This window comes from Hyaena hyaena, unplaced genomic scaffold (assembly GCF_003009895.1).
Source record: "Hyaena hyaena isolate Hyena2069 unplaced genomic scaffold, ASM300989v1 scaffold_552, whole genome shotgun sequence".
Taxonomy (NCBI): Eukaryota; Metazoa; Chordata; class Mammalia; order Carnivora; family Hyaenidae; genus Hyaena; species Hyaena hyaena.
The window spans coordinates 1,240,067-1,259,220 of NW_024081185.1; the positions used below are offsets into that span (position 1 = coordinate 1,240,067).

At 38.6% G+C, this 19,154-nt stretch overlaps 1 pseudogene; it reads right to left on the bottom strand.

The window, feature by feature from the left end:
- Positions 1 to 851: 851 nt before the first annotated feature.
- LOC120247917 lies at positions 852 to 2,060 on the bottom strand (annotated as a pseudogene).
- Positions 2,061 to 19,154: the final 17,094 nt, after the last annotated feature.

A 19,154-nucleotide genomic window follows, 5' to 3' on the forward strand; every position in this document is an offset into this window, starting at 1 on the left:
TCTGCATTGGGCTCCATGCTGACAGCTCAGAGCCTGGAGCCTGCTTCAGATTCTGTGTCTCCTGCTCTCTCTGTCTCTCCCCCACTCAGGCTCTGTTTCTCTCTGTCTCTCAAAAATAAAGAAATAAATATATATTAAAATTTAAAAAAAAATAAAATAAAAGCAGTCATTCTATATGTACTATGGTAACACATTAAAATGCAATTATATGATAGAAGTAAAGTAACATGAGCAACACCACTTGATTTGTAGGATAAACACTACTAGATTTGTAGGTAACTGTTTCTAACACAGAGTTAAGCCTGTATCAGTCATTGTAATCATAACAGCTTGTAAAAGCATTGGGTTTCCAGAGAAACTTTTCAATGAAAATCAATAAACGTGTCCAAATTTTTACATCTGTAAAACTAGGATAAGACTACAATGATCCTGGAGTATGAACAAGATAAACAATCAAAACAGTAAGATTCCAGCCATAATATAAAATATTCTTTGTAAGCATATACTGTCTAGCTCTCAGAATGCTTCATGTACATAATATAAAGTTAAGTTCACCAAGAAGTAAACTGGAGAAGTCCAGTGAAGTTTCCACTGTGCCATGATTTTTTAATGTTTATTTAATTTTGAGAGAGAGAGAGAGAGAGAGATTGAGAGCACGCTCATGCGCCCGCATGAGTGGGCGAGGGGCAGAGAGGGAGACACAGAATCCGAAGTAGATTCCAGGTTCTGAGCTGTTCACACAGAGCCTGACTCAGGACTCAAAACCATGAACCATGAGATCATGACCTGAGCTGAAGTCAGACACTTAACCACCTGAGCCACCCAGGCACCCCTCAATTGTGACATGATTTTTAAACCTCAGTAATAGTGTGATGCATCAGGCTTTTCATAATGCTAGGTGCCATACATTTAATAATATAAAATGGATATTGTACTCGAATAATATATTCAAAGACAAAAGTAAGCATGATTCCAAGGGTAACTATAGTTTCTCATGTTGACAATATGTTTATAGTTTCAGAGTCCATCAATCCAATGACATTCTGCCCATGAACTTTACAGATGCTATGTTCTGTGAGAAGACCATTTCTGGCTGCAGAACTATCTTTCATTATGGATGTTATCTTTCCATTTTTATTTTTTAAAAACTTTTAATGTTTATTTTTGAGAGAAAGAAAGACAGAGTATGAGTGGGGGCAGGGCAGGGAGAAGGAGACACAGAATCTGAAGCAGTTCCAGGCTCTGAGCTACCAGCACAGAGCGTGACATGGGGCTCGAACTCACTAACTGCAAGATGGTGACCTGAGCCTAAGTCGGATGCTTAACTGACTGAACCACTCAATCTCCATCTTTCCATTTTTAAAGATAAAGCCAACATGTCCAGTACTATCCTTATGCATGGCAATTGTGCGTTCAAAGGGTCTGTCATGGAACAGTCAGTAATCTTCTCTCCAAAGGCCTATTTGAGCACCTTGTGCATCACCAAGCTCCAGCCTCTGTACAGTTTTCCGAGCTGATTCCAAACGTTTCCAAGCCAAGTTTTCCAAGTACTTGGCTTCTAAATCTCAGACCAACCAATGAGGCTAGAGACTTTGCCTGGATCAGCTGAACGAATATACCATTATTATTGATTTAAGCCTGAGCCTAATTTTCCCATCTTGATCCTTAACACAAAATGACTTCCAAAAACCCTTGCTTCATTTCTGCTCTACAAATTCCAACATTGTTGCCAGTTACAGGAGCCACCAAATTCCTTCTGGAAGGTCTTGCTACCAGCTACCCCTGAACTGATGCTCCAGGGACCAAGGTGGTATTTTCACAGATTTCTTCTTCATTAAAACTCGGGCTGTGTACTAAGAGAGCTCTGGACGCAGTTTAGTATGGAGAGTTCCTTCTAGAGAGATGGGAGCAGAAGCTTCAGACAAAATTGCTGCTTTGGCAGCATTTGCAGAAAAGGCAGTTTGAGCCTGAATTACTTTGTCTACTTGCAGGTCTTCAAGAGATGGGTTGAGACATTTTTGCAGGACTTTTTCTAGGTCCCAAGGGCTGCTCACTGCCATTTCCTCCAAGTAGCTGGCACAGACTTCTGAGAGCAGATGAGAGAAGAGTCGCACCTACTGTTGGCTTAAAAAAAAAAAAAAAAACTTTTGATGGGGCACCTGGGTGGCTCAGTTGGTTACGCGTCCGACTTCGGCTCAGGTCATGATCTTGTGGTTGTGGATTTTAGCCCCGCGTCGGGCTCTATGCTGACAGCTCAGAGCCTGGAGCCTGTTTCAGATTCTGTGTCTCCCTCTCTCTCTGCCCCTCCCCTGCTCATGCTCTGTCTCTGTTTCAAAAATAAATAAAAACTATAAAAAACTTTTTAAAAAAACTTCTGAACTTACTGGAAGTAATTTGAGAAAAGTAGAACTTGAAGACATTAATTATAGGTATATACTCTGTGAGTATATACAGGTATATATATACAAGTATATACAGTTTTGGAACTTAAAATAATTAATGACATTTACAAATAAATAAATTAATAATAATTAAACCTATATGTATTAAGTGTTAAATGAATATTTGATATTTTTTACAAGTACATCATTTTTTTCAATTGTGTACATGGCAATAACCTAAATGTTTATTAGAAGGCTGGGTGGTAAACATGAAACAAAGTAGATATATATTTATTTATAATAGAAACTTTTAAATTATATACTTTAAGTTAAAAATCAGACTACTGAACATCCTTTATGGTATAATCTCATTTTTATCCAATTATACATTCTATCTAAGCTCATATAGGAATCTAGAAAATTATTCTTTAAAATGTTTGTAATGTTTGCCCCTGGAGAAAACTCACCACTGCATCTGAATAAATTGACTGTATCAAACTTTACAGAAATTATAATGGGCACATGTTTCATAAAGACATTCAAGGATGTGATTTCATGCACAAAGGACTGTGACAAATGTTGCACCTCTCTGCTGAGGCCACGGCCACAGGAACTGGGTTCACATGTGTGCTTGCAAGACGATACTGGCTGTCACAGAGAGCTGTCCAATGAGATGTATGCTGATTCAGCCACTCTTAGGTAGTATCTCATGTGGCTAGAATAACTCAGGGAGTAAGTACAAGGAGTGGACTAGTATCTAACCTATGAACCCGTGCCAAGGTTGGCAGCCTGGGAAAGGGAAGACAGCACCAAGGCCTTTTTGTGTCCCCAGAGTTGCCTGCCTTCTTATGGCTTGGGAAGCAGGTGTCATTTCCTATTTTAAAGTGAGCCAGAGAGAAAAAAGGAAGACAGATTCAGAGGCTCATGTGGAAAACATCTTTAGCCCTAGACTAGTGTGAGCAGGGTCTCTGAGATGGACAAGTATCTTCTGAAGGTTGAGGGAAGTCATTTTCAGGTATATGTGTCATATCTTGCCTTACGTGCTTGAATATTTGGACCTAAAGTTTCCATAATGTTGACCTACCAAGACTTAATTTACAGAGTATTTCAAAAACCACATTGTTACAGTTGTTTGACTGATAGGATACTTTCAAAGAAAATGACAACCTAGCATTTATTTTATGGAAAATTATACTTTGTGGCTTATAAATGCAGATATTTTAAACGATAGGTCTCATGGTTGCAAATCGTAGATTTTATGCATCCTCACAGGAAAAATATGTGCTGTAGGAGTGAAAACTTTACAAGCTGATTTGAAAATAGTTTGGCAGCTGGCATATAATTTCAACACAGCTTTAATCAAAAAATATGTTCTAACAAATTGGCAGGAAAACTTGAAAAGAGTAAGTCCTGCAAACATGACGAGCTGACTGTAGTGCTTCAGTTCCTATGGCTGGAGCCCAGAATATCAACTGTCAATTTCTCTCAAAGAAACAAGCACCAGTGTCAGGAAGTCCTTTTGTCCACCTGAAGAAACAGGATAGGACAGTTTATGATGCTTTGTTAGTTTGGCTTTCCTGGATACAGCCATTTGATGGTCTCAATCATTTCTATGTGCTGTTTTTATGTTGAGTTAAATGGAGTTTTTTCCATCCTTCTATGCATGTTTTTGTTTGTATAGGAGTGGACATCATACATCTGACCCCAGAGTTGCTGGCTCAGAGATTCTCCACCTATCTGGAAATGAGTTCATTCTTATGGCAACTCTGTACTTCCCAAACCTATAATTACACAACTTAGAGTCATGTACAATCTTGGACCTGTAAAGGATAATCTATGTATTCTATTCTTATCCCAGCTTGTCACAGATACATTAAATAGGGTCCCAGAGAAGTCTGGAGTGTGCTCAGGGTTCCAGAGCCAAATCAGCAGTAGGGAAAACCTGAGACTGAGTTCTGGCTCCCAGTCCTGTAGTTTTGTTGGGTGGTTTCTTTGTCATTGTTAGATCTCATTTTGAGAGCTAATATCTTTTTTCTCCTTTCACCCAGTACAGCAGGAGGCTGTTTAAAATGGATTTGTAGTAAATCAGAAAAACCTTTTAAGTCATTCAAGATGATGCAAAATGAGAGAGACACACCTGTACCCTGCTAAAGGGTTGTGCCAAGAACACTTCTAGCCCTATAATGATGTTTGAAGTCTTGGTCTCTGCTTCTCTTCTCTATGTCCATCTACCATGTTTGTCCTTCAGAGGCATAGCTGTGGGCTGAAGACCCCTATGCACCTCTGCCTTCCCTTCACATGGGGCAGTTGATTTATTCTAATCAAAAAAAACATGCACATATTGCATATATATATATTTATCTTTTTTGAGTTTGCAACATTATGGTAGTTTCTCTTCATTAGACCAATGTTTATATGATTTACAGCAATTGCCTTTAGTTCTGAGAATACTTCTCAGACCCCCAAGCAAACATCAAAGAAACTGACTGTAATTTTAAACTCAGTCAGCAGTAAATGCCCTGTTCCTATGTCCTATGTGTCCACAATGATGCATTTTGATGAGAATAAAGGAACAGCATTTCAGATATCTTTCAGTTTCCAAATTTCCACTGGCCTACATTAAAGGGACTATGGATGCTTTTTCTTCTTTTAATAAGCTTCCTATCTTTGTGTGTTAGATATAGAACCTGGGGAATTAGAAATGGTGCCAATGGCTAAATTTCCCAATAAGAATGATTTATAATGAGGGCTTACATCAATTTGGCTCCATTTCTGCAACTTATGGGACAAGATAATTTCCCTGCCTCTTTCTGCTGTAACTCTTGAGGTATTTCCGAATTTTCATCATTACAGTGATGCTGACATATTCAGAAGAATGCTGGACTCACTCTCTGAATTCTGTCATTTGATGGTTGGAAAGGCCTGTCATCAGAACACACCCAAGTCATCATGTAAGAGTTACAGCTAATATCTAGTCCTCATTGTCCCGAGAAACAAAAATCATCTCATGTCTGTGCAGTTGAGGGAGCAGGACCTCTTCTGACCTCTGGCACTAGCCCTGGTAGGGAACAACTTGCACCTGCAGGAAGACATCAGCTTGAAGAGGTGGCGGGGGGGGAGGGGCCAGAGTCTCTAGTTCTGAGAAGGGCATGGCAGTACAGTGCAGCTCTGTGAACTGGGGTCAGTGTTGGGGAACAGTGCAGGGGTCCTAGGGGAGTGTGCTGGACATTCAGAAGCAAGGGCCATTGGGGTCTCTGGAGGCAAAGGCTTCTGAGGTCTTATTCTCCTTTTTCTCCGTGGAGGTGATAGCTAAGCTGAGGGGAACCTCTTGTCATTGGGTTAGGCATAGTTCACTCGGAGGGGCAGTGGAGCTGGAGAAAGGGGTGCATGGAGCTGCTGTGGCATCTGGGACTCGGGGCACAAGAGCAGTAGCTGCAGTGGTGGAGCTGGTCTGTGAGATCCAAGAGTGTGTAGACCACCACTGAGCCTCTGGGGCTCACCACCTGGGCTCAGGTCTGGGGCTGTGGGTGAGAGGTAGTGGTAGCATGGGCCCAGGAATGAGGACACAGCAGTGACTTGGGCCCAGGGTGCGAGGTGCAGCCCCAGTGCAGCCCCAGGGATGGCAGGTCAAAATCCTGACTTAGGACCCAGGGGTTGGGCAGCAACACAGCATCAGCACGGTTCTGTAGATGGTGAGGACTTGTGGGTTCTCAATCCCAGAGAGTGTGGGGCAACGGCAAGTCAGGCCCCAAGGGCAGGTCTCACCACAGCAAGGGCTCTGGTCTCAAGGGCTTTGGGCTGTTCCTTTGACTAGGGGAAGCTTTGGTGTAGACTATGGCACCCTTGGTAGCAAAGACTGTAGGTGTCTGCCCAGTGTCACCTCCAAAGGTGCTTTTTGAATAAATGTACTGTAGTCAATAAATGCAGGTGATGAATTCTTTTTAAAAAATTTTTAATGTTTATTTTTCAGAGAGAGAGAGAGAGACAGAACACGAGTGGGTGGGGGGAGGGGCCAGAGAGAGAGGGAGACAGAATCTGAAGCAGGCTCCAGGCTCTGAGCTGTCAGCACAGAGCCAGATGTGGGACTCGAACCCATGAACCATGAGATCATGACCTGAGCCGAAGTCGGATACTTAACCAACTGAGCCACCCAGGCACCCCATTAAATGCCTGTGATGAATTCTTAACAATATCTTTATTTTAGGACAATTTTAAATGTATAGATGATTGTGAAAATAATGCAGAAAGTTTTTATATACCCAATATCCAGCTTAGAGCCTAGAGTCTGCTTCAGATTCTTTCTCCCGCCCTCTCTGCCCCTCCCCTACTCTCTCTCTCTCTCTCAAAAATAAATTCAAAAATACAATCAAAAAGTAAAAATGAAAACGAAACCTGGCGTGATTGTTCTTATACTGCTGAGCTCTCCCCTAGAGCAGATGCCACATGCTGTCTCCTTTCTTGCCATCTCACATGAGATTTGTCTGGAATAGGGGCCTGTAGCAGTGTGACAGGCATCCTCTGTGGCCCCCTGGCCAGAGTTTGCAAATGATCGCAGCTCACCACAACTGACAAGCCCATCACAGAAACATTTTGAGTCTTACTTATTGACTTTTGGGCTTCATGTGCATATGCATGAGCGAGACACTCACAGGGTTTACTGGTGAAAACTGTATCTACTATCAAAGATTCCATCAAGTATCTACAGTAGCACCTAGAGTCCCTCTTTCTCAAGAGGAAAACACTTTGTTCAGTGTGAAATAAAAGCCCCAGAATCTTCTAGATTTGGTTGGGATTCTAGCTCACCATTTAATGGACTGTGTTATTTCAGTTTCAAAAGAAAAAATTTCGTGAAAATCCCACTGTTACTTTTAGGGAACCCATACTAAAAATAAATCAACAATGCTTGGGGAAAAGCAAAGCAAATTTCACTTTATGTTATGGTATCAGAAGTTTAGTTACCAGATTATTAGTTAAACTAATGAATAATGACTGTTTATTGCCTCTGCATCAGTTATTGTACTAGCCACAAGACAGCAAATATGAACAAAATCAATTATGATCATTTCCCTCGCGTATTATACTGTCTAGTGAGAAAAATATGTACTAATAAAATAATCACAAATGCAAATAAGTAAATTTTCTATGATAATAAAATTAATAAAAAGATAAGTACAGGAAACTATGAAGTATATAAGGGGATTTGAATTAATCCTGATCATTAAAGGATCCCCAATGAAAACCTTAACTACAGGAAGCGGGGCAGGAGGAGAGTATTCTTGGCAGAGAGAGTAACAGCATAGAGAAAAGAGAGAGAAACAGAGCAAATGGGGGAAAAACAAACAAACAAACATACATACATACAAATCCAGTTACATCTGGAGTTCTGGCGCCTTCAGCTGTGGCTCATGTAAACTTTATGCAGGATATTCATGACTTGGAGTCTATCCTGAGGATGACAACAAGGATGATGGGGTCACAGAAGCTATAACATTCTAGGAATGTTTGAGGAAACCTGGAAACAGTCTGGGGAAAAGTTGAATGACCTTAAATAGTCTCAACTTTCGATGAAAGAAAATAAAGATTTATCTGCATTGCTTCCATTGGCAGCTAAAAAAATAACAGGCAGAACATGAATGCAGATGGGTTTTCAATCCCACACAGGATTACCGTTAGGATAAATCTGGTTGAAATTTCTCAGAGTTCCCATATGTAGAATTCTACATAATGCCATGAAATATGTTTTTCTTTTACTATAATTTTTAGACTTTTTTATTCTTTCAAAATTTGATATGAGTGTTTTGTTTTACAGAACACATAATCATTTCTCTGAAATCCTTATCTACTTATTTTTTCTATACCTTTCCTCAAAAAGGTAGAATCTCAAGGTTCTATTCTTGGGAGCAAAACTTAAATGAAGTCATTCACTGAAGCCATTTATTTGTTTTTTCATTATTTTTTAAAAATAGTTTTGGAGTGCCTACTATGTGCCAAGTATTACGCTAAATACTTGTAGTAGTAATCAAGGCTGATATCCTTGATAAATAATTCTGGGTCTGCTTGCCATTTCTCAGACTTGAGGTTCAAGACTCCGTTCTAGTAGAGTTCCTATGTTTTTCTCTAAGCAACCAGAACTGATCTCTTTCTAGTTGTATTATATTGATGTGATACAGCCTCTTAATTTTGTTCACTCTCTGGAGAGTAAGAAAGTTGGTACACACTGTAATCTCACCAGTCATTGCCCACAAGTCAATACCAGGCCACCATTTTACCCTGGTGAGCTCCTCAGCCTCACTACCAACTTTGAGGATGCCTTAGTGCAGACAGCACCTAGAAACTAAGAATTGTTTACTGCCTTTTATAGGGAAAGAGAAACTCAAGTTCTGATATATTCTAAATTCTGATCTTTGGGTTATCTTTGGCTACATTAGTATCTAAAATGTAAAAAAAAAAATCTTGCTGACCAAACTTTGTAATCTTTTTATGCAATAAAATGGCAAAGAATATTTTTAGTACTTCATTTCACTCATTCAACAAATATAATTCTTAAATTTTAAACATTTTAAAAATGTTTGTTATTTATTTTTGAGAGAGTACACAAGCAGAGGAGGGGCAGAGGGAAAGGGGGACAGAGGATCCAAAGCAGAATAGGCTCTGTTTTAACAACAGAGAGCCCAATGCAGTACTTGAATTCACAAACTGTAAGATCATGACCTGAACCGAAGTTAGACACTCAACTGACTGATCCACCCAGGCGTCCTCAATAAATATAATTCTAATCAAACTCACACTGGTTGATGATCTTAATTCTAATTTACTGCCTTTCCCTGAAAACATCACAAAAGGATAGTTTTGCTTGTTGGCATAATGTACTACATTCTAGAGTATTAAGAGTTACATTTTTCTTGGTTTTCTATTAGAAATTCAAAGTTAAAGCCTTGTCCAAAAAATATAAAATTGATTTATGCTATAATTCTCTTTGATCTGGTGAATATCAGTTGTTTTAATGTCAAGAATGAAAAAGCAAACAAAATAGTCTTGCGGTTATGTGAATGAGCTAGCACAATGCACCATGCTCTCCTCCTACAGCCTGGGACTTATCCTCCTCATAGAGCAGGCTTTTTAAAGCTCTGATGCCACCATCTGGGCTTTGCAGTGAAGGAAATACATCACAAGTGACTTTTCAAAAACACATTCATTTCAAATATATACTTATCTGTGAGTTACAGTTAGAAAAAAATATCATCATCTACAGTTTTATTTATTTTGCATATTCTACCAAGATCCTAAGGCAAATGATGTCACAATGAAATGAATTTTGGTTCTGCAGTCAGGAAGACTGGGATTGAGTCCCCACTCTTGCACTTACTACTGTGAGACCACAGACAAGTAACCCTCTCTTTCTTTGTTTCCTTATCTGCAAAATACAGTAACTAATAAATTGTTGTTTCAAGATTGAATGAGATAAGGTATGTAAACTACCTGGCACATAATAAGTGCTCAATAAACGGTATATTAATACCATTGATATTAACATATTTTAGCACTTTTTTATCCTGTCTAGTGTTGATTATATCTCATTTATGTATCAAAAGTTACATCTTAGATTGTTATTACTATTTCTATCCTAGGAATACATATAAAATAAAATTTGTCTTATAATTGCCTCTTCTTTTTTTTCTAAGGATGAAATATGAAAACGAATTTAAGAGAAAAATAATTCTTGAATATTATTGGCCCAAAGTAATTTACATGAAATAATATCTAATATTTCATTTAGAGGAATCAAGGTTATGTGTCAACTCTTAAATCTGATATATAAAAGCTAGTAAGCAGGTGAGGAGGTTTAAATCCTTAAACAGATCACAGTGCTCTAAGATTGGATAACAAGATACAAATGAACAAAGGGTTCCAACTCTTGGAGCCTTGGATGGGGTTTCCAAGTTAGGCAAATAATAAATTATACAATGCCAGTATACGGAAACACATACCAGCAGCTTAGTGAAGGTGTCTAAACTGGAAATACAAAATAAAATATCTTTAAAAAGAGAGAAATACAGAATACAAATAAATATCCCATATAATCCCACTCATGAAACAACTGTTCTCAATTTGTTTTACAAATCACAGAATCGATATATGGACATGGATGGAGAGACAGACTATTATCAAAAATAACATGAGCCTGGACATACTGCTTTACACCTTGCTTACATTACTCACACTGTACTGTGGATGTGGTTCCTAAAGTAAAACAGGATCTAACAAAATGCTACAATCAGCTGAATTTCATATTTATTCCTGGGGCTTTTTTTTTTTTTTTGTGCAGCATCTCTTTCAACAAGATTAAAGGATAAGCCATTTATAATCCTGGGACTTAAAAAAAAAATACTGTTCACCTAACACAAGTATAGAGTTGAAAAGCTTTACAAGCCAAATGTCCAGATGTTTTGTCTACATAAATCTGAACAGGTAACAGTTTGGAAATATTTGCAAGTCTCTGAGAATTTGTCTTTTTTGGTTTTATTTTATTTTATTCTATGTTTTTAGTTTTCAGGTTCTATTTAAATAAATTTATTTTCTCATTTAATAATTTATTAAATTATTCATATCAATGAAGAATATTTAAAATTTTGTTCTGCCTTACCAGGTGGTGCTAATTTTTGTACCACATTTGATTTAATTTCAGGAAACCGTAAAAAAATATCAATTTTGCTAATTTCTTAGCTATTCCAAACTAAGCCTAAAAGTCAAGATAAATTAAGAACGAAGAGTCTTTCAGTATTTGGATAAGTTGACAGTCAACCTGTAAGTCATTACTTTAAAGTACACGCCAATTACGTGTGTGTGTAACCAGCTTTTCAAACAAACATAGCCTCAGCCACTTACCCAAATTGTAAGAATTTCTGTTAGTGTAACATCTTGGCACAGTCAGCATTGGTTTCTGTCAGCTCATAAGTATTCTTTACCTTGAAAAGTTTATACTATTCATCTGTGGCACTCTATTCCCAAAAGAAAAGAAAACAAAACTTAAAATGTTACATGGCCAATCAAATTACCAAGCAAAAAGCTTACAATAGTTTTCCAAAGAAATTATAGCCAGGTGGTTCAGGTCACTAACTTAATTGGATCATAAAAATGTCAGCCTTATTCAAATTCCTTGCAAAAGAAGTTAAACAATATACATTTTATGGTTAGTTCACAAATTTCCAACTTTTTACACCACTGTGTGAGCACAAGGATCAGAAGAGAATAAAAGAAAAAGTCATACTAAAGAAACAAAATTCTAGATTAAGAATTAAATATTATATTTCTTTCTTCACTGACTAATACTTTGTTTGAACTATTCATTAGTAATGAAATACAGCAGAAGCTGCCTAGAGTTCCCAACCACAACAAAAGCAGTTTAACAATTAGGGAACATTTTGCTTTAAAATTTCTTAAAAAATGTTATAAAATTTACATGGCAAGTACAGGTCTTGCAGTTTAGTTTATAAGGACACTTAACTCTCACTACTAAATGAAACATGATAATAAGATTTATATAAACAAGTGTTCAGATATGTTTTTTTATTTAATTTAGAAACAGTCATCCAGGCAAAGACCAATGGAGATAACCCTAATAAAGCTGGTGATATGGTTATAGCATACCTGCTATAATATAGCAACCAAACTATGCGATATGCAGGCAAGATCTCATTTCATCCTCCTAACAACCCTGTAAGGTAGAATTGTTTCCAATACGGAAACTGAGGTACAGAAAATTCAGCAGCCTAACTCCAGAGGCAGCACCCTTATTATCTCTAATCTCTATATCAACCAAGAGAAAATAAATCCTGCTTTTTTAGTTATTTCTCTATGTCCCTAATACTTGCATCCTCAGAGCCACACCATGAGTGGTATTTAAAGGAAAGAATTAAAACTGTTATGTTGGAAACTGACACATTCGAGCTGGCAGTTTCAGTACCAGAGCAGCAATTGCCTCCTACTCACCTGACAAGACAGCTAGTACACACTGCTGCTAAGAAGAAACTGAATCCCAGGGAAGGGCTCCATGGTCTAAACCTTAGGAATCAGATTTAAAATAAAGAATTCTCTGTGTGCTTTAAAAAAATAAAATTTTAGAAAAAAATTTAAACAGAAACAGTATTATCAAATAGTATATTTAAACAAGCAATATTTAATCTTCTGTCTGTAATCTTGAACTAGGGATTCGAGATCCAGCTGACCTCGTGCTGGTCATTGAAGCTCACCTGGAACCCTGTTTTGGAGTTGGAACTACTCCTCTGGCCTATATGTGCTCCTGGGAATTCATGTCATCTTGCCAAACGGCATGTTTTGGCAATATGTCATTTCCTTCAACATCTGAATTAAGTTGCTTAAAGTTGATGCTTGGCATACGTCAGCTTAAGAAGTCATCCATGTAACAGTGGCCTTTGCGATCTCCTCCCCAAGCCATATTGGAACAACCGCCCACAGGTTTAGGGCTGCACAAAAGAAAAACCAACTTGGTGGGAGGAAGTGGAGAAGGGGGCGGGTAGGTTAAAAGGAGAAGGAAGGGAGGGAAGGGGCAGGGGAACCTGAGAAAAGCGAACCAGGAAAATGAGGTCGGTGTGGCTTCCCTTTCCCAGGCTTGAGGCTAAGCCAGCACAGTAACGAGAAGAACCAGTTGTCTGATCTGCCCTCCCAAGTCTCAGCCAGAAAGGCTGAGGACACCTTAAGGCTGTCTCTAAGTTCTTACCACCCAGTGACCATGTACCTACCATTGCTATGATCATTATTTCTCAATATGTTTTCTTTTTTTCTAATTTTTTAGTGTTTTATTTATTTCTGAGAGAGAAGGAGAGACAGCGTGAGCAGGGGAGGGTCAGAGAGAGAGGGAGACCCAGAATCCGAAACAGGTTCCGGGCCCTGAGCCAGATGTCAGCACAGAGCCCGACGTGGGGCTCGAACCCACGAACTGTGAGATCATGACCTGAGCTGAAGTCTGACGCTTAACTGACTGAGCCACCCAGGCACCCCTCAATATGTTTTCAAGTGACTGTCCAGTGTCCTGCAGGACTCCCTTGAGCATTTTTTGCAGATCTAGTGGTCATGAACTCCCTCAAATTTGTTTATCTGAGAAGTCTTAACTTCTCTATCACTCTTGAAGTATAGGAATTTTGGTTGCCTTTTTTTTTCTTTTAGCGCTTTGAATATATCAGCCCACTATCTTCTGGTCTCCAAAGTTTCTGATGAGAAATCTGTGATAATCTTATTGAGGATTCCTTGTATGTGACAAATCACTTCTCTCTTGCTGCTTTCAAGATTCTCTCTTTCTCTTTCAACAGTTTGGTTATTAGTCTCAATCTTACTCTTCGGTTTCACCCTAATAGAATTAGTTGAGCTTCTTGCATGTTTATATTCATATCTTTCATCAACTTGGGGGAGTTTTCAGCCATTATTTCTTCAAATATTCTCTCTTCTTCTGGGACTCCCATGACACACATATTAGTCTGGTTGATGTTCTCCTGCGGACCCTTCAGGTTCTGTTTGATTTTCTGTAGTCTTTTTTTCTTTATGTTACTCAGACTTGATATTTCCCACTGTCTTATCTACCAGTTTGCTGTTTCTTTCTTCTGCCAATTCAAATCTGTCTTTGAATTCCTCTAATGAATTTTCATTTCGGTTATTGTAATTTTCAGCTTCAGAATTTATCGGTTTCTTATTCAGTTTTCTGTCTCCTTAATGATATTTCCATTGTGTTCATACACTGTTATCTTAACTTTCTCCATGTCTTCTTTTAGTATTTTGCAATTTTTAAGACACTAGTTTTAAAGTCTTGTCTTGTATGTCTGCCACCTGGTCTTTCTCAGAAATAGTTTCTATTGTTATTGTTTCCTTTGTATGATCACACTTTTCAGTTTTTTTCGCATGCTTTGTATTTTTGTCATTGTTTTTGTTGGAAACTGGATGTTTCAATCTAACCATGTCATAAGATTGGAAATCAGATTCTCTCCCTTCCCTGTTGTTTGGTGTATTTTTCTATTTGCTACCATGAAGTGGGATGCTTCATTGAAGCAAATGGTTTTTGAACTGGATAAAAATTAAGCCTGGAGGTTTTGAGATGTGTACAAGATAAAAGCCTAGATTGCCATGAAGAGACAGTAGAAATACAGATGTTAAAGACAATTCTTATGATGCCTCTGAAAATAAAAAAGGGCTGGAGAAAAAGCTTTCAAGTCCTTAGAGAGCATATAAATAACATGGACAGAATGGTCCTGGAAATAGGAACATTTAAGGGCATACTGGTGAGTCTTAGATGTAAATCAGGAATGGCTATTGGGAAATGGAGAAAGGTAATCTTTGTGATTAAAGTGGCAAAGAGCTTGGCTAAATTATATTCTGATTTTTTTTGGAGGGGGAGTGTAAGATAGAATTCATGAATGGTAAAATTGAATATTTAGCTGAGAAGATTTCTAAGCAAAATGTTGAAGGTGTGTCCTAGGTCCTTCTGACCACAGAGTAAAACGCAAGAGGAAAGACATGAATTGAAGGAATTGTTAAGCAAAAAGGAACCAAAATTTGGAGATTTAGAATATTTTAAGCTTATCTGCATTGCCGAGAGAGAGAGAAAGAGAGAGAGAGAGAGAGAGAGAGAGAGAGAGAGAGAGAGAGAGATTGTGTTCTAAACAGAACACAAAGGGTATGGTTGAACCACAAATTTAATCAGCCACCTCAGCAGAAGTCAGGAATGAAAATGGTATTATATGAGGAGAAATAGTGTCGGTTTTAACTGAAGAAAATGAAGGAAGGCTGTTGTACTTCTTAGATCCTACAGGACAGGACAATAATGCTATTTGGCTGTGTATATGTGCTAATCTTCAAGGAAAGAGATGAATAATCCTGAAGTTGACTCAGAGTTCATTGGGCTACCTACTGGGCTTAAAAGGTTGTGGTCACCATTGAGATTTTAACAGGCCATGCTGTGCCACCTGGAATTTGGGAGTGGAACTTTCCAGAGCCTTAAGGGTAGGATCCTTGCCTGGTAGACCCATGGGTGTAAGACCTACACCTCACAGAACTATATGGGCATAACCCCTGTCCCAGTGGGTCCAGAAGGCAAGATCAACATCGCAGTGAGTCAGGAAGGCAGGAAATAAACCAAACAGGAGTATTCTCAATAGTTTAGACACAGTGCAATTTTCCTTGCTATATTTTGAACTTGCTTGAGATCTATCACACCTTTATTTCCAATTTTCTCCTTTTTATAATGGGAATATCTAACCTATGTCTACTCCCCACACCAGTATATTTTAGAAGTATATAAAATATAGTATATAGGTTTACAGCTGGAGAGGAGTTTTGCCTCAGGATAAATCATACCCCAAGTCTCACCCATGCCTGAATTAGATGACATTTAGACGAGACTTAGACTTTATACTTTAAAGTTGATTCAGCAAGTGCACTACTATGTATTTTCCCAAAGAATACAAAAATACTAATTCTAAGAGACACATGGGCCTCAGTGTTTAAAATAGTATTATACACAGTAGCCAAATTATGAAAATAGCTTGTGTTCATTGACTGATGAATGGATAAAGATATGATATGTATGTATATATGTGTATACATATATATGTATATGTGTATATGTATACACACACACACATATATGTAATTCAGCCATAAATAGAATGAAATATTGCCATTTGCAACAATGTGGATGGAGCTAGAGAGTATTATCCCAAGCAAAATAAGTCAGTCAAAGAAAATACCATATGATTTCACTTATATGTGGAGTTTAAGGAAAAAAAAAACAGAGAAGAGGGAAAAAAAAGAGAAGGAGAGAGAGGCAAACCAAGAAACAGACTCTTAAGTATACAAAACATACTGATGGTTATGAGGAGAGAGGTGGACGGGGAATGGTTTAAATAAATACCAGGGATGGAGGAGTGCACCTGTGGTGCTGAGCACCAGGTATTATATGTAAATGCTGAATCACTAAATTGTACACCTGAAACTAGTGTTACACTGCATGTTAACTAAAGGGAATTTAAATAAAAACTTTAAACAAAGTTGATGGTAGAATGGGAGAAGACTCGGGGCTGTTGGATTGAAATAAATGTATTTTGCATGTAATGAAGACGTGAATTTGGAGGAGGCAGGAGCACAATGTTATAGACTGAATGTGTGTGTCCCCCAAAAGCCATGTGTTGAAACCCTAATCCTCGGTGTCACTGTGCGTGGGTATGAGGACCTACGATGAAGTAATTAAAGCCACGTGAGGTGACAGGGGCAGGCCCTGACCTGACAGGACGAGTGCCCTTATGAGAGCCGCTGGCTCCCTCCCCACCGGGGGGCACAGCGAGGTGCGGCTGTCTGCCAGCCGGGACTGCCCATGCTGTACCCACTGGTGAAGCTCTGTTATTCAAGCCACCCATTCTATGGCATTTTGTCATGGCTCCCTAAGCAGATTAATATGGTGCCAAGTAAGTTACTTTAGAGCATAAGGTAAGAAATGTTTGATGTTTGTTAAGGGATTCTAGTCTGTAGAAAGGAACCAAAAAGACAAACATAGCCCACTACATGAAAGCACCAATTTGTATAGGACTAAATGAGAGGGCTAACATGAGCATCAGATTATAGAAGATGCCCATGCTTCAAACATGAATTAGAAAATGATTCATCCTTCTGTGCTAAAGGACGTTTCATTGTCTCAAAAGGATTATCTCTTAAAAATTCCTATCGTGTAAGCATAATTCTTAATTTGCTCCAGACTTAAAAGGGAACTAAACAGCAATGCTTTTTGATAAAAGAAAATTTCTAACTGACAAAACAGTAATGAAAATAATTAGGGTAACAATAGCATTTGCCTTTCTGGATTTTTTTTAAAAAAATTTTTGAGAGAAAAAGAGAGACAGTGTGAGCAGGGGAAGGGGAGACAGAGAGGGAAACAGAATCTGAAGCAGGTTCCAGGCTCTGAGCTGTCAGCACAGAGCCCAATGCAGGGCTCAAACCCACAAAGCATGAGATCTGATCTGAGCCAAAGTCAGATGCTCAACTGACTGAGCCACCCAGGTGCCCCACTTGCCTTTCTGTTTTATCTCACTTTGTTGGAAGGATAACATTCACACATTTACACAAACCAGTATTCAGTATACAGCAGGTGTATAAACACTACAAGTAAAGTGAAAGTAAGTGTGGTACTTGCCTTGTGGAGCATATTTCATAGCAAGAAATATGATAGAAGCATACAGAGTTTACTCCAATGTAATGGGAAACAGCCACTAAATGAGTATGGCCAATTCTGTGACACAAGTAATTCAATACATCTTATGTAAGAAGAGAGAGAGAGCAAAACCTCATAGTGTTTCAGGGAGTTCTTTAAATAAATGTAGGCATTTATTAGGTGGAGAGGAAGGGGCATATTCTGGACATAAGTAAGCACATCTAAATTCATTTGCAGTCAGAGATCCAAGGAGAAGTTAAATAGTTATTTGCCTAAAGTCATCCTTTTAATGGAAGAGTTGACACCTAAGCTCAGGTTCTGAAGCCAAATTTGTCAGCCTTTCACTACTGGTAAATCATGTGTGTGGTAGCACTTCAGAGATGCTGGCTCCTTCCATGTGACACAGGATGTTGTATTACTTATCTATTGCTACATATTCAATCACTCTGAATGACAATAGTCATTTGTTGTCTCTCATCCTTTCTACTGTTCAAGTCTTGGATTGTCTTGAGTGGCTATAGTTATACATCAACTGAGGCTACAATCATCTGAAAGTTTGAATGGCACTGGAAAGGTGGTAATGGTTGTTGTGGGGGCTTTAGTCATCTGTGCATGGAAACTCTCTAAGGTGGTGATTGGATTCTCCAGAGAAAACAACCCAACAGGCCAAAGTGGAAGCAGCGATGACTTTAATAACCTCCCCTTGGAAGCCACACACTGGCTCCATATTGTATGGATCAGATAAGGTCAGCCCTGACTTAATGTGGAAGAGCATTAGACAAAGTCATGGATATCAAGAGACATGTGTTAATAGGGCCACACATCATTATATTCATATTTTATATAACAATAATTTTCATTAGGCTAGAACAAAACCTTCTATATAACAAACATAGCTAAAGCCTTTAAAAAAAGTCTTTATAATCCTTGAGAAAGCATGACAAAAGATGTCAAGATTACTCAAGGAGCCAGTCTTATGAGGGCCCCACAATTTCATGAGTTTTGCCTCTGGGATTTCTACCAAGTACTCACAGTAAAGATTGGAGGACACTCTCCTTACAGTTCCAGTAGAATAAAAGTTTAGTAACCATTTGAAAGACATCTGGGGAAAGTAACCAGTAAAGTACACCCAGCACATTCTGTTCTCCATCTGCCCTCAAGGAAAACTCCTTTACTTCAGCCAACCCACTCTGGGAAGGGAAATACCAACTCCGGCTTTCCTGTTTCACCTAGCGGTGAGAAAATTTCTGAGAAGCATATTTGAAACTCACAGCCAAGGGGAGCAGGTTCACGGAAAGGCAGAGGTATAAGCATTGTATAGGAATGTTTACTCCCTACCTTCACCTTGCCACAGCAAGAGGGCTCCCATGTGGGCATGACATCTGAAAGAGTGGCAAGCCACTGCCCTATTTAAGAAGTCCAAAGAAACCCAAAGACATTAAAGGAGACAAACACGGGGAAACTAGAGAAAATTTTAGCTTCCACACCTAGAGCTGTAGCAAGTAGTAGACACAGCATAACTCATAGCCAGACACACACAAGTCCTCATAATAATGGCCTATTTG